Below are 12,602 nucleotides of genomic sequence, written 5' to 3'. Positions count from 1 at the left end.
GCAGATGTTGGTCAATGAAGAGTCGGAGAATTGGAATTGGTGCAGGATTGAGGGTTTGTCGATTTGATTATTTGACTGTTTTGGAATGCTCCTTACGCAGCCAATCAGAAGAAATGTGCCATGAGACTGGAAGCAAAAGGCATCGAATGGCTGCAGGAGGAGGGTGAGAGGCAATGCAAACCACCCTCGCGCCAGCAAGACCAGGTGCAGAGCTTCACCTTCATTCACTCGCCTCCGTCGCAGTTAAACGAAGGACGGAGCGCGCGAGCGACTCTGCACCTGCCGAAACCCGGGATGGAACCGGGGACCTTTAGATCTTCAGTCTAACGCTCTCCCAACTGAGCTATTTCGGCAGCTGCACCCAGCTCGGCACGCTGCAGCACTTTGCTCGCTGCCACATTCACTTGGGATTTGCCCTGCGTTTTTGTTCCAAATCTCCTCACGACATCGACTCCTTCCGGCAAAATTTCCCAGCCTGTTTTCTCGCCGGACAGTTGGCTTCAGCCGCTGCCTCTTTATGCCGTCTATATCGACACTGTCGTTGATTCTGCACAATCATTTCTGAAGTTGACAGCTTGGCTCTGGTCGACTCGCTCGTCGAATGCACAACCAGGAACTGGTCACTCCAGTCCTCGACAAGTTCCACGTCGTGCTCCGTTCACCGTCAACATCTCTCGCCAGCTTCACCCCATCTCTCCTCTAGCTCTCGAACTGCTGCACGTGATGCCATCCGTCTGCAAACGGTCAGTATCGGTCTAAGCTGCTTTGCGAGCGAGCCGACGCACCGGAACAATTTGAACTCATCGCCTCTGCTCCGGCTTCAGTCCGTCCACTGTGAAAACCATCAGTTCTTACTCTGCAGGCTTGAGGATTCCCAAGTTCTCCGCAACCATCTCCAAAGCGGCATGTAAGTCACTGCCTGTTTACACCACCGACTCTGTTTGTGAATACTTTTCCATCGTCATTCTGCACAATCACTTCTGAAGTGACCGCTTGTGTCGAAAACAAGGAACAGTCCAAAGCGATTTCCCAAGGCGCGCCTCTGGAACGCTCAAATCAACCTAAAGTCAGGCGGCCATGCGCATGTCAGCGTCTCTCCTGCAACTTTTCCATTGCGATCAGGGATCACCGGTTTTTGCAAGCTGGAACAGCTGGCCGTCAGCAAGCTTACGAGCGAGGGAGTGTTTGATAGAGAGAGAGAGAGTGCAAAGGCCAGCATGGACGCGTCGCTGACTCAAAGAGTGTTTTGTGCGTTCGCAGATGTTGGTCAATGAAGAGTCGGAGAATTGGAATTGGTGCAGGATTGAGGGTTTGTCGATTTGATTATTTGACTGTTTTGGAATGCTCCTTACGCAGCCAATCAGAAGAAATGTGCCATGAGACTGGAAGCAAAAGGCATCGAATGGCTGCAGGAGGAGGGTGAGAGGCAATGCAAACCACCCTCGCGCCAGCAAGACCAGGTGCAGAGCTTCACCTTCATTCACTCGCCTCCGTCGCAGTTAAACGAAGGACGGAGCGCGCGAGCGACTCTGCACCTGCCGAAACCCGGGATGGAACCGGGGACCTTTAGATCTTCAGTCTAACGCTCTCCCAACTGAGCTATTTCGGCAGCTGCACCCAGCTCGGCACGCTGCAGCACTTTGCTCGCTGCCACATTCACTTGGGATTTGCCCTGCGTTTTTGTTCCAAATCTCCTCACGACATCGACTCCTTCCGGCAAAATTTCCCAGCCTGTTTTCTCGCCGGACAGTTGGCTTCAGCCGCTGCCTCTTTATGCCGTCTATATCGACACTGTCGTTGATTCTGCACCATCATTTCTGAAGTTGACAGCTTGGCTCTGGTCGACTCGCTCGTCGAATGCACAACCAGGAACTGGTCCCTCCAGTCCTCGACAAGTTCCACGTCGTGCTCCGTTCACCGTCAACATCTCTCGCCAGCTTCACCCCATCTCTCCTCTAGCTCTCGAACTGCTGCACGTGATGCCATCCGTCTGCAAACGGTCAGTATCGGTCTAAGCTGCTTTGCGAGCGAGCCGACGCACCGGAACAATTTGAACTCATCGCCTCTGCTCCGGCTTCAGTCCGTCCACTGTGAAAACCATCAGTTCTTACTCTGCAGGCTTGAGGATTCCCAAGTTCTCCGCAACCATCTCCAAAGCGGCATGTAAGTCACTGCCTGTTTACACCACCGACTCTGTTTGTGAATACTTTTCCATCGTCATTCTGCACAATCACTTCTGAAGTGACCGCTTGTGTCGAAAACAAGGAACAGTCCAAAGCGATTTCCCAAGGCGCGCCTCTGGAACGCTCAAATCAACCTAAAGTCAGGCGGCCATGCGCATGTCAGCGTCTCTCCTGCAACTTTTCCATTGCGATCAGGGATCACCGGTTTTTGCAAGCTGGAACAGCTGGCCGTCAGCAAGCTTACGAGCGAGGGAGTGTTTGATAGAGAGAGAGAGAGTGCAAAGGCCAGCATGGACGCGTCGCTGACTCAAAGAGTGTTTTGTGCGTTCGCAGATGTTGGTCAATGAAGAGTCGGAGAATTGGAATTGGTGCAGGATTGAGGGTTTGTCGATTTGATTATTTGACTGTTTTGGAATGCTCCTTACGCAGCCAATCAGAAGAAATGTGCCATGAGACTGGAAGCAAAAGGCATCGAATGGCTGCAGGAGGAGGGTGAGAGGCAATGCAAACCACCCTCGCGCCAGCAAGACCAGGTGCAGAGCTTCACCTTCATTCACTCGCCTCCGTCGCAGTTAAACGAAGGACGGAGCGCGCGAGCGACTCTGCACCTGCCGAAACCCGGGATGGAACCGGGGACCTTTAGATCTTCAGTCTAACGCTCTCCCAACTGAGCTATTTCGGCAGCTGCACCCAGCTCGGCACGCTGCAGCACTTTGCTCGCTGCCACATTCACTTGGGATTTGCCCTGCGTTTTTGTTCCAAATCTCCTCACGACATCGACTCCTTCCGGCAAAATTTCCCAGCCTGTTTTCTCGCCGGACAGTTGGCTTCAGCCGCTGCCTCTTTATGCCGTCTATATCGACACTGTCGTTGATTCTGCACAATCATTTCTGAAGTTGACAGCTTGGCTCTGGTCGACTCGCTCGTCGAATGCACAACCAGGAACTGGTCACTCCAGTCCTCGACAAGTTCCACGTCGTGCTCCGTTCACCGTCAACATCTCTCGCCAGCTTCACCCCATCTCTCCTCTAGCTCTCGAACTGCTGCACGTGATGCCATCCGTCTGCAAACGGTCAGTATCGGTCTAAGCTGCTTTGCGAGCGAGCCGACGCACCGGAACAATTTGAACTCATCGCCTCTGCTCCGGCTTCAGTCCGTCCACTGTGAAAACCATCAGTTCTTACTCTGCAGGCTTGAGGATTCCCAAGTTCTCCGCAACCATCTCCAAAGCGGCATGTAAGTCACTGCCTGTTTACACCACCGACTCTGTTTGTGAATACTTTTCCATCGTCATTCTGCACAATCACTTCTGAAGTGACCGCTTGTGTCGAAAACAAGGTACAGTCCAAAGCGATTTCCCAAGGCGCGCCTCTGGAACGCTCAAATCAACCTAAAGTCAGGCGGCCATGCGCATGTCAGCGTCTCTCCTGCAACTTTTCCATTGCGATCAGGGATCACCGGTTTTTGCAAGCTGGAACAGCTGGCCGTCAGCAAGCTTACGAGCGAGGGAGTGTTTGATAGAGAGAGAGAGAGTGCAAAGGCCAGCATGGACGCGTCGCTGACTCAAAGAGTGTTTTGTGCGTTCGCAGATGTTGGTCAATGAAGAGTCGGAGAATTGGAATTGGTGCAGGATTGAGGGTTTGTCGATTTGATTATTTGACTGTTTTGGAATGCTCCTTACGCAGCCAATCAGAAGAAATGTGCCATGAGACTGGAAGCAAAAGGCATCGAATGGCTGCAGGAGGAGGGTGAGAGGCAATGCAAACCACCCTCGCGCCAGCAAGACCAGGTGCAGAGCTTCACCTTCATTCACTCGCCTCCGTCGCAGTTAAACGAAGGACGGAGCGCGCGAGCGACTCTGCACCTGCCGAAACCCGGGATTGAACCGGGGACCTTTAGATCTTCAGTCTAATGCTCTCCCAACTGAGCTATTTCGGCAGCTGCAGCCAGCTGGGCACGCTGCAGCACTTTGCTCGCCGCCACATTCACTTGGGATTTGCCCTGCGTTTTTGTTCCAAATCTCCTCACGACATCGACTCCTTCCGGCAAAATTTCCCAGCCTGTTTTCTCGCCGGACAGTTGGCTTCAGCCGCTGCCTCTTTATGCCGTCTATATCGACACTGTCGTTGATTCTGCACAATCATTTCTGAAGTTGACAGCTTGGCTCTGGTCGACTCGCTCGTCGAATGCACAACCAGGAACTGGTCACTCCAGTCCTCGACAAGTTCCACGTCGTGCTCCGTTCACCGTCAACATCTCTCGCCAGCTTCACCCCATCTCTCCTCTAGCTCTCGAACTGCTGCACGTGATGCCATCCGTCTGCAAACGGTCAGTATCGGTCTAAGCTGCTTTGCGAGCGAGCCGACGCACCGGAACAATTTGAACTCATCGCCTCTGCTCCGGCTTCAGTCCGTCCACTGTGAAAACCATCAGTTCTTACTCTGCAGGCTTGAGGATTCCCAAGTTCTCCGCAACCATCTCCAAAGCGGCATGTAAGTCACTGCCTGTTTACACCACCGACTCTGTTTGTGAATACTTTTCCATCGTCATTCTGCACAATCACTTCTGAAGTGACCGCTTGTGTCGAAAACAAGGAACAGTCCAAAGCGATTTCCCAAGGCGCGCCTCTGGAACGCTCAAATCAACCTAAAGTCAGGCGGCCATGCGCATGTCAGCGTCTCTCCTGCAACTTTTCCATTGCGATCAGGGATCACCGGTTTTTGCAAGCTGGAACAGCTGGCCGTCAGCAAGCTTACGAGCGAGGGAGTGTTTGATAGAGAGAGAGAGAGTGCAAAGGCCAGCATGGACGCGTCGCTGACTCAAAGAGTGTTTTGTGCGTTCGCAGATGTTGGTCAATGAAGAGTCGGAGAATTGGAATTGGTGCAGGATTGAGGGTTTGTCGATTTGATTATTTGACTGTTTTGGAATGCTCCTTACGCAGCCAATCAGAAGAAATGTGCCATGAGACTGGAAGCAAAAGGCATCGAATGGCTGCAGGAGGAGGGTGAGAGGCAATGCAAACCACCCTCGCGCCAGCAAGACCAGGTGCAGAGCTTCACCTTCATTCACTCGCCTCCGTCGCAGTTAAACGAAGGACGGAGCGCGCGAGCGACTCTGCACCTGCCGAAACCCGGGATGGAACCGGGGACCTTTAGATCTTCAGTCTAACGCTCTCCCAACTGAGCTATTTCGGCAGCTGCACCCAGCTCGGCACGCTGCAGCACTTTGCTCGCTGCCACATTCACTTGGGATTTGCCCTGCGTTTTTGTTCCAAATCTCCTCACGACATCGACTCCTTCCGGCAAAATTTCCCAGCCTGTTTTCTCGCCGGACAGTTGGCTTCAGCCGCTGCCTCTTTATGCCGTCTATATCGACACTGTCGTTGATTCTGCACAATCATTTCTGAAGTTGACAGCTTGGCTCTGGTCGACTCGCTCGTCGAATGCACAACCAGGAACTGGTCACTCCAGTCCTCGACAAGTTCCACGTCGTGCTCCGTTCACCGTCAACATCTCTCGCCAGCTTCACCCCATCTCTCCTCTAGCTCTCGAACTGCTGCACGTGATGCCATCCGTCTGCAAACGGTCAGTATCGGTCTAAGCTGCTTTGCGAGCGAGCCGACGCACCGGAACAATTTGAACTCATCGCCTCTGCTCCGGCTTCAGTCCGTCCACTGTGAAAACCATCAGTTCTTACTCTGCAGGCTTGAGGATTCCCAAGTTCTCCGCAACCATCTCCAAAGCGGCATGTAAGTCACTGCCTGTTTACACCACCGACTCTGTTTGTGAATACTTTTCCATCGTCATTCTGCACAATCACTTCTGAAGTGACCGCTTGTGTCGAAAACAAGGTACAGTCCAAAGCGATTTCCCAAGGCGCGCCTCTGGAACGCTCAAATCAACCTAAAGTCAGGCGGCCATGCGCATGTCAGCGTCTCTCCTGCAACTTTTCCATTGCGATCAGGGATCACCGGTTTTTGCAAGCTGGAACAGCTGGCCGTCAGCAAGCTTACGAGCGAGGGAGTGTTTGATAGAGAGAGAGAGAGTGCAAAGGCCAGCATGGACGCGTCGCTGACTCAAAGAGTGTTTTGTGCGTTCGCAGATGTTGGTCAATGAAGAGTCGGAGAATTGGAATTGGTGCAGGATTGAGGGTTTGTCGATTTGATTATTTGACTGTTTTGGAATGCTCCTTACGCAGCCAATCAGAAGAAATGTGCCATGAGACTGGAAGCAAAAGGCATCGAATGGCTGCAGGAGGAGGGTGAGAGGCAATGCAAACCACCCTCGCGCCAGCAAGACCAGGTGCAGAGCTTCACCTTCATTCACTCGCCTCCGTCGCAGTTAAACGAAGGACGGAGCGCGCGAGCGACTCTGCACCTGCCGAAACCCGGGATTGAACCGGGGACCTTTAGATCTTCAGTCTAACGCTCTCCCAACTGAGCTATTTCGGCAGCTGCAGCCTGCTCGGCACGCTGCAGCACTTTGCTCGCCGCCACATTCACTTGGGATTTGCCCTGCGTTTTTGTTCCAAATCTCCTCACGACATCGACTCCTTCCGGCAAAATTTCCCAGCCTGTTTTCTCGCCGGACAGTTGGCTTCAGCCGCTGCCTCTTTATGCCGTCTATATCGACACTGTCGTTGATTCTGCACCATCATTTCTGAAGTTGACAGCTTGGCTCTGGTCGACTCGCTCGTCGAATGCACAACCAGGAACTGGTCCCTCCAGTCCTCGACAAGTTCCACGTCGTGCTCCGTTCACCGTCAACATCTCTCGCCAGCTTCACCCCATCTCTCCTCTAGCTCTCGAACTGCTGCACGTGATGCCATCCGTCTGCAAACGGTCAGTATCGGTCTAAGCTGCTTTGCGAGCGAGCCGACGCACCGGAACAATTTGAACTCATCGCCTCTGCTCCGGCTTCAGTCCGTCCACTGTGAAAACCATCAGTTCTTACTCTGCAGGCTTGAGGATTCCCAAGTTCTCCGCAACCATCTCCAAAGCGGCATGTAAGTCACTGCCTGTTTACACCACCGACTCTGTTTGTGAATACTTTTCCATCGTCATTCTGCACAATCACTTCTGAAGTGACCGCTTGTGTCGAAAACAAGGAACAGTCCAAAGCGATTTCCCAAGGCGCGCCTCTGGAACGCTCAAATCAACCTAAAGTCAGGCGGCCATGCGCATGTCAGCGTCTCTCCTGCAACTTTTCCATTGCGATCAGGGATCACCGGTTTTTGCAAGCTGGAACAGCTGGCCGTCAGCAAGCTTACGAGCGAGGGAGTGTTTGATAGAGAGAGAGAGAGTGCAAAGGCCAGCATGGACGCGTCGCTGACTCAAAGAGTGTTTTGTGCGTTCGCAGATGTTGGTCAATGAAGAGTCGGAGAATTGGAATTGGTGCAGGATTGAGGGTTTGTCGATTTGATTATTTGACTGTTTTGGAATGCTCCTTACGCAGCCAATCAGAAGAAATGTGCCATGAGACTGGAAGCAAAAGGCATCGAATGGCTGCAGGAGGAGGGTGAGAGGCAATGCAAACCACCCTCGCGCCAGCAAGACCAGGTGCAGAGCTTCACCTTCATTCACTCGCCTCCGTCGCAGTTAAACGAAGGACGGAGCGCGCGAGCGACTCTGCACCTGCCGAAACCCGGGATGGAACCGGGGACCTTTAGATCTTCAGTCTAACGCTCTCCCAACTGAGCTATTTCGGCAGCTGCAGCCAGCTCGGCACGCTGCAGCACTTTGCTCGCCGCCACATTCACTTGGGATTTGCCCTGCGTTTTTGTTCCAAATCTCCTCACGACATCGACTCCTTCCGGCAAAATTTCCCAGCCTGTTTTCTCGCCGGACAGTTGGCTTCAGCCGCTGCCTCTTTATGCCGTCTATATCGACACTGTCGTTGATTCTGCACAATCATTTCTGAAGTTGACAGCTTGGCTCTGGTCGACTCGCTCGTCGAATGCACAACCAGGAACTGGTCACTCCAGTCCTCGACAAGTTCCACGTCGTGCTCCGTTCACCGTCAACATCTCTCGCCAGCTTCACCCCATCTCTCCTCTAGCTCTCGAACTGCTGCACGTGATGCCATCCGTCTGCAAACGGTCAGTATCGGTCTAAGCTGCTTTGCGAGCGAGCCGACGCACCGGAACAATTTGAACTCATCGCCTCTGCTCCGGCTTCAGTCCGTCCACTGTGAAAACCATCAGTTCTTACTCTGCAGGCTTGAGGATTCCCAAGTTCTCCGCAACCATCTCCAAAGCGGCATGTAAGTCACTGCCTGTTTACACCACCGACTCTGTTTGTGAATACTTTTCCATCGTCATTCTGCACAATCACTTCTGAAGTGACCGCTTGTGTCGAAAACAAGGTACAGTCCAAAGCGATTTCCCAAGGCGCGCCTCTGGAACGCTCAAATCAACCTAAAGTCAGGCGGCCATGCGCATGTCAGCGTCTCTCCTGCAACTTTTCCATTGCGATCAGGGATCACCGGTTTTTGCAAGCTGGAACAGCTGGCCGTCAGCAAGCTTACGAGCGAGGGAGTGTTTGATAGAGAGAGAGAGAGTGCAAAGGCCAGCATGGACGCGTCGCTGACTCAAAGAGTGTTTTGTGCGTTCGCAGATGTTGGTCAATGAAGAGTCGGAGAATTGGAATTGGTGCAGGATTGAGGGTTTGTCGATTTGATTATTTGACTGTTTTGGAATGCTCCTTACGCAGCCAATCAGAAGAAATGTGCCATGAGACTGGAAGCAAAATGGCTGCAGGAGGAGGGTGAGAGGCAATGCAAACCACCCTCGCGCCAGCAAGACCAGGTGCAGAGCTTCACCTTCATTCACTCGCCTCCGTCACAGTTAAACGAAGGACGGAGCGCGCGAGCGACTCTGCACCTGCCGAAACCCGGGATTGAACCGGGGACCTTTAGATCTTCAGTCTAACGCTCTCCCAACTGAGCTATTTCGGCAGCTGCAGCCCGCTCGGCACGCTGCAGCACTTTGCTCGCCGCCACATTCACTTGGGATTTGCCCTGCGTTTTTGTTCCAAATCTCCTCACGACATCGACTCCTTCCGGCAAAATTTCCCAGCCTGTTTTCTCGCCGGACAGTTGGCTTCAGCCGCTGCCTCTTTATGCCGTCTATATCGACACTGTCGTTGATTCTGCACAATCATTTCTGAAGTTGACAGCTTGGCTCTGGTCGACTCGCTCGTCGAATGCACAACCAGGAACTGGTCCCTCCAGTCCTCGACAAGTTCCACGTCGTGCTCCGTTCACCGTCAACATCTCTCGCCAGCTTCACCCCATCTCTCCTCTAGCTCTCGAACTGCTGCACGTGATGCCATCCGTCTGCAAACGGTCAGTATCGGTCTAAGCTGCTTTGCGAGCGAGCCGACGCACCGGAACAATTTGAACTCATCGCCTCTGCTCCGGCTTCAGTCCGTCCACTGTGAAAACCATCAGTTCTTACTCTGCAGGCTTGAGGATTCCCAAGTTCTCCGCAACCATCTCCAAAGCGGCATGTAAGTCACTGCCTGTTTACACCACCGACTCTGTTTGTGAATACTTTTCCATCGTCATTCTGCACAATCACTTCTGAAGTGACCGCTTGTGTCGAAAACAAGGTACAGTCCAAAGCGATTTCCCAAGGCGCGCCTCTGGAACGCTCAAATCAACCTAAAGTCAGGCGGCCATGCGCATGTCAGCGTCTCTCCTGCAACTTTTCCATTGCGATCAGGGATCACCGGTTTTTGCAAGCTGGAACAGCTGGCCGTCAGCAAGCTTACGAGCGAGGGAGTGTTTGATAGAGAGAGAGAGAGTGCAAAGGCCAGCATGGACGCGTCGCTGACTCAAAGAGTGTTTTGTGCGTTCGCAGATGTTGGTCAATGAAGAGTCGGAGAATTGGAATTGGTGCAGGATTGAGGGTTTGTCGATTTGATTATTTGACTGTTTTGGAATGCTCCTTACGCAGCCAATCAGAAGAAATGTGCCATGAGACTGGAAGCAAAAGGCATCGAATGGCTGCAGGAGGAGGGTGAGAGGCAATGCAAACCACCCTCGCGCCAGCAAGACCAGGTGCAGAGCTTCACCTTCATTCACTCGCCTCCGTCGCAGTTAAACGAAGGACGGAGCGCGCGAGCGACTCTGCACCTGCCGAAACCCGGGATGGAACCGGGGACCTTTAGATCTTCAGTCTAACGCTCTCCCAACTGAGCTATTTCGGCAGCTGCACCCAGCTCGGCACGCTGCAGCACTTTGCTCGCTGCCACATTCACTTGGGATTTGCCCTGCGTTTTTGTTCCAAATCTCCTCACGACATCGACTCCTTCCGGCAAAATTTCCCAGCCTGTTTTCTCGCCGGACAGTTGGCTTCAGCCGCTGCCTCTTTATGCCGTCTATATCGACACTGTCGTTGATTCTGCACCATCATTTCTGAAGTTGACAGCTTGGCTCTGGTCGACTCGCTCGTCGAATGCACAACCAGGAACTGGTCCCTCCAGTCCTCGACAAGTTCCACGTCGTGCTCCGTTCACCGTCAACATCTCTCGCCAGCTTCACCCCATCTCTCCTCTAGCTCTCGAACTGCTGCACGTGATGCCATCCGTCTGCAAACGGTCAGTATCGGTCTAAGCTGCTTTGCGAGCGAGCCGACGCACCGGAACAATTTGAACTCATCGCCTCTGCTCCGGCTTCAGTCCGTCCACTGTGAAAACCATCAGTTCTTACTCTGCAGGCTTGAGGATTCCCAAGTTCTCCGCAACCATCTCCAAAGCGGCATGTAAGTCACTGCCTGTTTACACCACCGACTCTGTTTGTGAATACTTTTCCATCGTCATTCTGCACAATCACTTCTGAAGTGACCGCTTGTGTCGAAAACAAGGAACAGTCCAAAGCGATTTCCCAAGGCGCGCCTCTGGAACGCTCAAATCAACCTAAAGTCAGGCGGCCATGCGCATGTCAGCGTCTCTCCTGCAACTTTTCCATTGCGATCAGGGATCACCGGTTTTTGCAAGCTGGAACAGCTGGCCGTCAGCAAGCTTACGAGCGAGGGAGTGTTTGATAGAGAGAGAGAGAGTGCAAAGGCCAGCATGGACGCGTCGCTGACTCAAAGAGTGTTTTGTGCGTTCGCAGATGTTGGTCAATGAAGAGTCGGAGAATTGGAATTGGTGCAGGATTGAGGGTTTGTCGATTTGATTATTTGACTGTTTTGGAATGCTCCTTACGCAGCCAATCAGAAGAAATGTGCCATGAGACTGGAAGCAAAAGGCATCGAATGGCTGCAGGAGGAGGGTGAGAGGCAATGCAAACCACCCTCGCGCCAGCAAGACCAGGTGCAGAGCTTCACCTTCATTCACTCGCCTCCGTCGCAGTTAAACGAAGGACGGAGCGCGCGAGCGACTCTGCACCTGCCGAAACCCGGGATGGAACCGGGGACCTTTAGATCTTCAGTCTAACGCTCTCCCAACTGAGCTATTTCGGCAGCTGCAGCCAGCTCGGCACGCTGCAGCACTTTGCTCGCCGCCACATTCACTTGGGATTTGCCCTGCGTTTTTGTTCCAAATCTCCTCACGACATCGACTCCTTCCGGCAAAATTTCCCAGCCTGTTTTCTCGCCGGACAGTTGGCTTCAGCCGCTGCCTCTTTATGCCGTCTATATCGACACTGTCGTTGATTCTGCACAATCATTTCTGAAGTTGACAGCTTGGCTCTGGTCGACTCGCTCGTCGAATGCACAACCAGGAACTGGTCACTCCAGTCCTCGACAAGTTCCACGTCGTGCTCCGTTCACCGTCAACATCTCTCGCCAGCTTCACCCCATCTCTCCTCTAGCTCTCGAACTGCTGCACGTGATGCCATCCGTCTGCAAACGGTCAGTATCGGTCTAAGCTGCTTTGCGAGCGAGCCGACGCACCGGAACAATTTGAACTCATCGCCTCTGCTCCGGCTTCAGTCCGTCCACTGTGAAAACCATCAGTTCTTACTCTGCAGGCTTGAGGATTCCCAAGTTCTCCGCAACCATCTCCAAAGCGGCATGTAAGTCACTGCCTGTTTACACCACCGACTCTGTTTGTGAATACTTTTCCATCGTCATTCTGCACAATCACTTCTGAAGTGACCGCTTGTGTCGAAAACAAGGTACAGTCCAAAGCGATTTCCCAAGGCGCGCCTCTGGAACGCTCAAATCAACCTAAAGTCAGGCGGCCATGCGCATGTCAGCGTCTCTCCTGCAACTTTTCCATTGCGATCAGGGATCACCGGTTTTTGCAAGCTGGAACAGCTGGCCGTCAGCAAGCTTACGAGCGAGGGAGTGTTTGATAGAGAGAGAGAGAGTGCAAAGGCCAGCATGGACGCGTCGCTGACTCAAAGAGTGTTTTGTGCGTTCGCAGATGTTGGTCAATGAAGAGTCGGAGAATTGGAATTGGTGCAGGATTGA

General features: G+C 52.9%; 10 non-coding genes across 10 annotated transcripts; all 10 read right to left on the bottom strand.

Moving 5' to 3' along the window:
• Positions 1-280: 280 nt before the first annotated feature.
• On the bottom strand, positions 281-353 carry trnaf-gaa (transfer RNA phenylalanine (anticodon GAA)). Its single transcript has one exon. It is a non-coding gene; the product is annotated as a tRNA-Phe (tRNA).
• A 1,183-nt stretch (positions 354-1,536) lies between these two features.
• Positions 1,537-1,609, bottom strand: trnaf-gaa (transfer RNA phenylalanine (anticodon GAA)). The gene has a single exon. It is a non-coding gene; the product is annotated as a tRNA-Phe (tRNA).
• Positions 1,610-2,792: 1,183 nt separating this feature from the next.
• trnaf-gaa (transfer RNA phenylalanine (anticodon GAA)) lies at positions 2,793-2,865 on the bottom strand. The gene has a single exon. It is a non-coding gene; the product is annotated as a tRNA-Phe (tRNA).
• Positions 2,866-4,048: 1,183 nt separating this feature from the next.
• On the bottom strand, positions 4,049-4,121 carry trnaf-gaa (transfer RNA phenylalanine (anticodon GAA)). Its single transcript has one exon. It is a non-coding gene; the product is annotated as a tRNA-Phe (tRNA).
• Positions 4,122-5,304: 1,183 nt separating this feature from the next.
• On the bottom strand, positions 5,305-5,377 carry trnaf-gaa (transfer RNA phenylalanine (anticodon GAA)). The gene has a single exon. It is a non-coding gene; the product is annotated as a tRNA-Phe (tRNA).
• A 1,183-nt stretch (positions 5,378-6,560) lies between these two features.
• trnaf-gaa (transfer RNA phenylalanine (anticodon GAA)) lies at positions 6,561-6,633 on the bottom strand. Its single transcript has one exon. It is a non-coding gene; the product is annotated as a tRNA-Phe (tRNA).
• A 1,183-nt stretch (positions 6,634-7,816) lies between these two features.
• On the bottom strand, positions 7,817-7,889 carry trnaf-gaa (transfer RNA phenylalanine (anticodon GAA)). The gene has a single exon. It is a non-coding gene; the product is annotated as a tRNA-Phe (tRNA).
• Positions 7,890-9,063: 1,174 nt separating this feature from the next.
• On the bottom strand, positions 9,064-9,136 carry trnaf-gaa (transfer RNA phenylalanine (anticodon GAA)). The gene has a single exon. It is a non-coding gene; the product is annotated as a tRNA-Phe (tRNA).
• A 1,183-nt stretch (positions 9,137-10,319) lies between these two features.
• trnaf-gaa (transfer RNA phenylalanine (anticodon GAA)) lies at positions 10,320-10,392 on the bottom strand. The gene has a single exon. It is a non-coding gene; the product is annotated as a tRNA-Phe (tRNA).
• Positions 10,393-11,575: 1,183 nt separating this feature from the next.
• trnaf-gaa (transfer RNA phenylalanine (anticodon GAA)) lies at positions 11,576-11,648 on the bottom strand. The gene has a single exon. It is a non-coding gene; the product is annotated as a tRNA-Phe (tRNA).
• Between the last annotated feature and the right edge of the window lie 954 nt (positions 11,649-12,602).

The sequence above is a fragment of the Chiloscyllium punctatum genome, chromosome 12, assembly GCF_047496795.1.
Source record: "Chiloscyllium punctatum isolate Juve2018m chromosome 12, sChiPun1.3, whole genome shotgun sequence".
NCBI lineage: Eukaryota > Metazoa > Chordata > Chondrichthyes > Orectolobiformes > Hemiscylliidae > Chiloscyllium > Chiloscyllium punctatum.
This window is presented reverse-complemented; position numbering and strand designations above follow the sequence as displayed.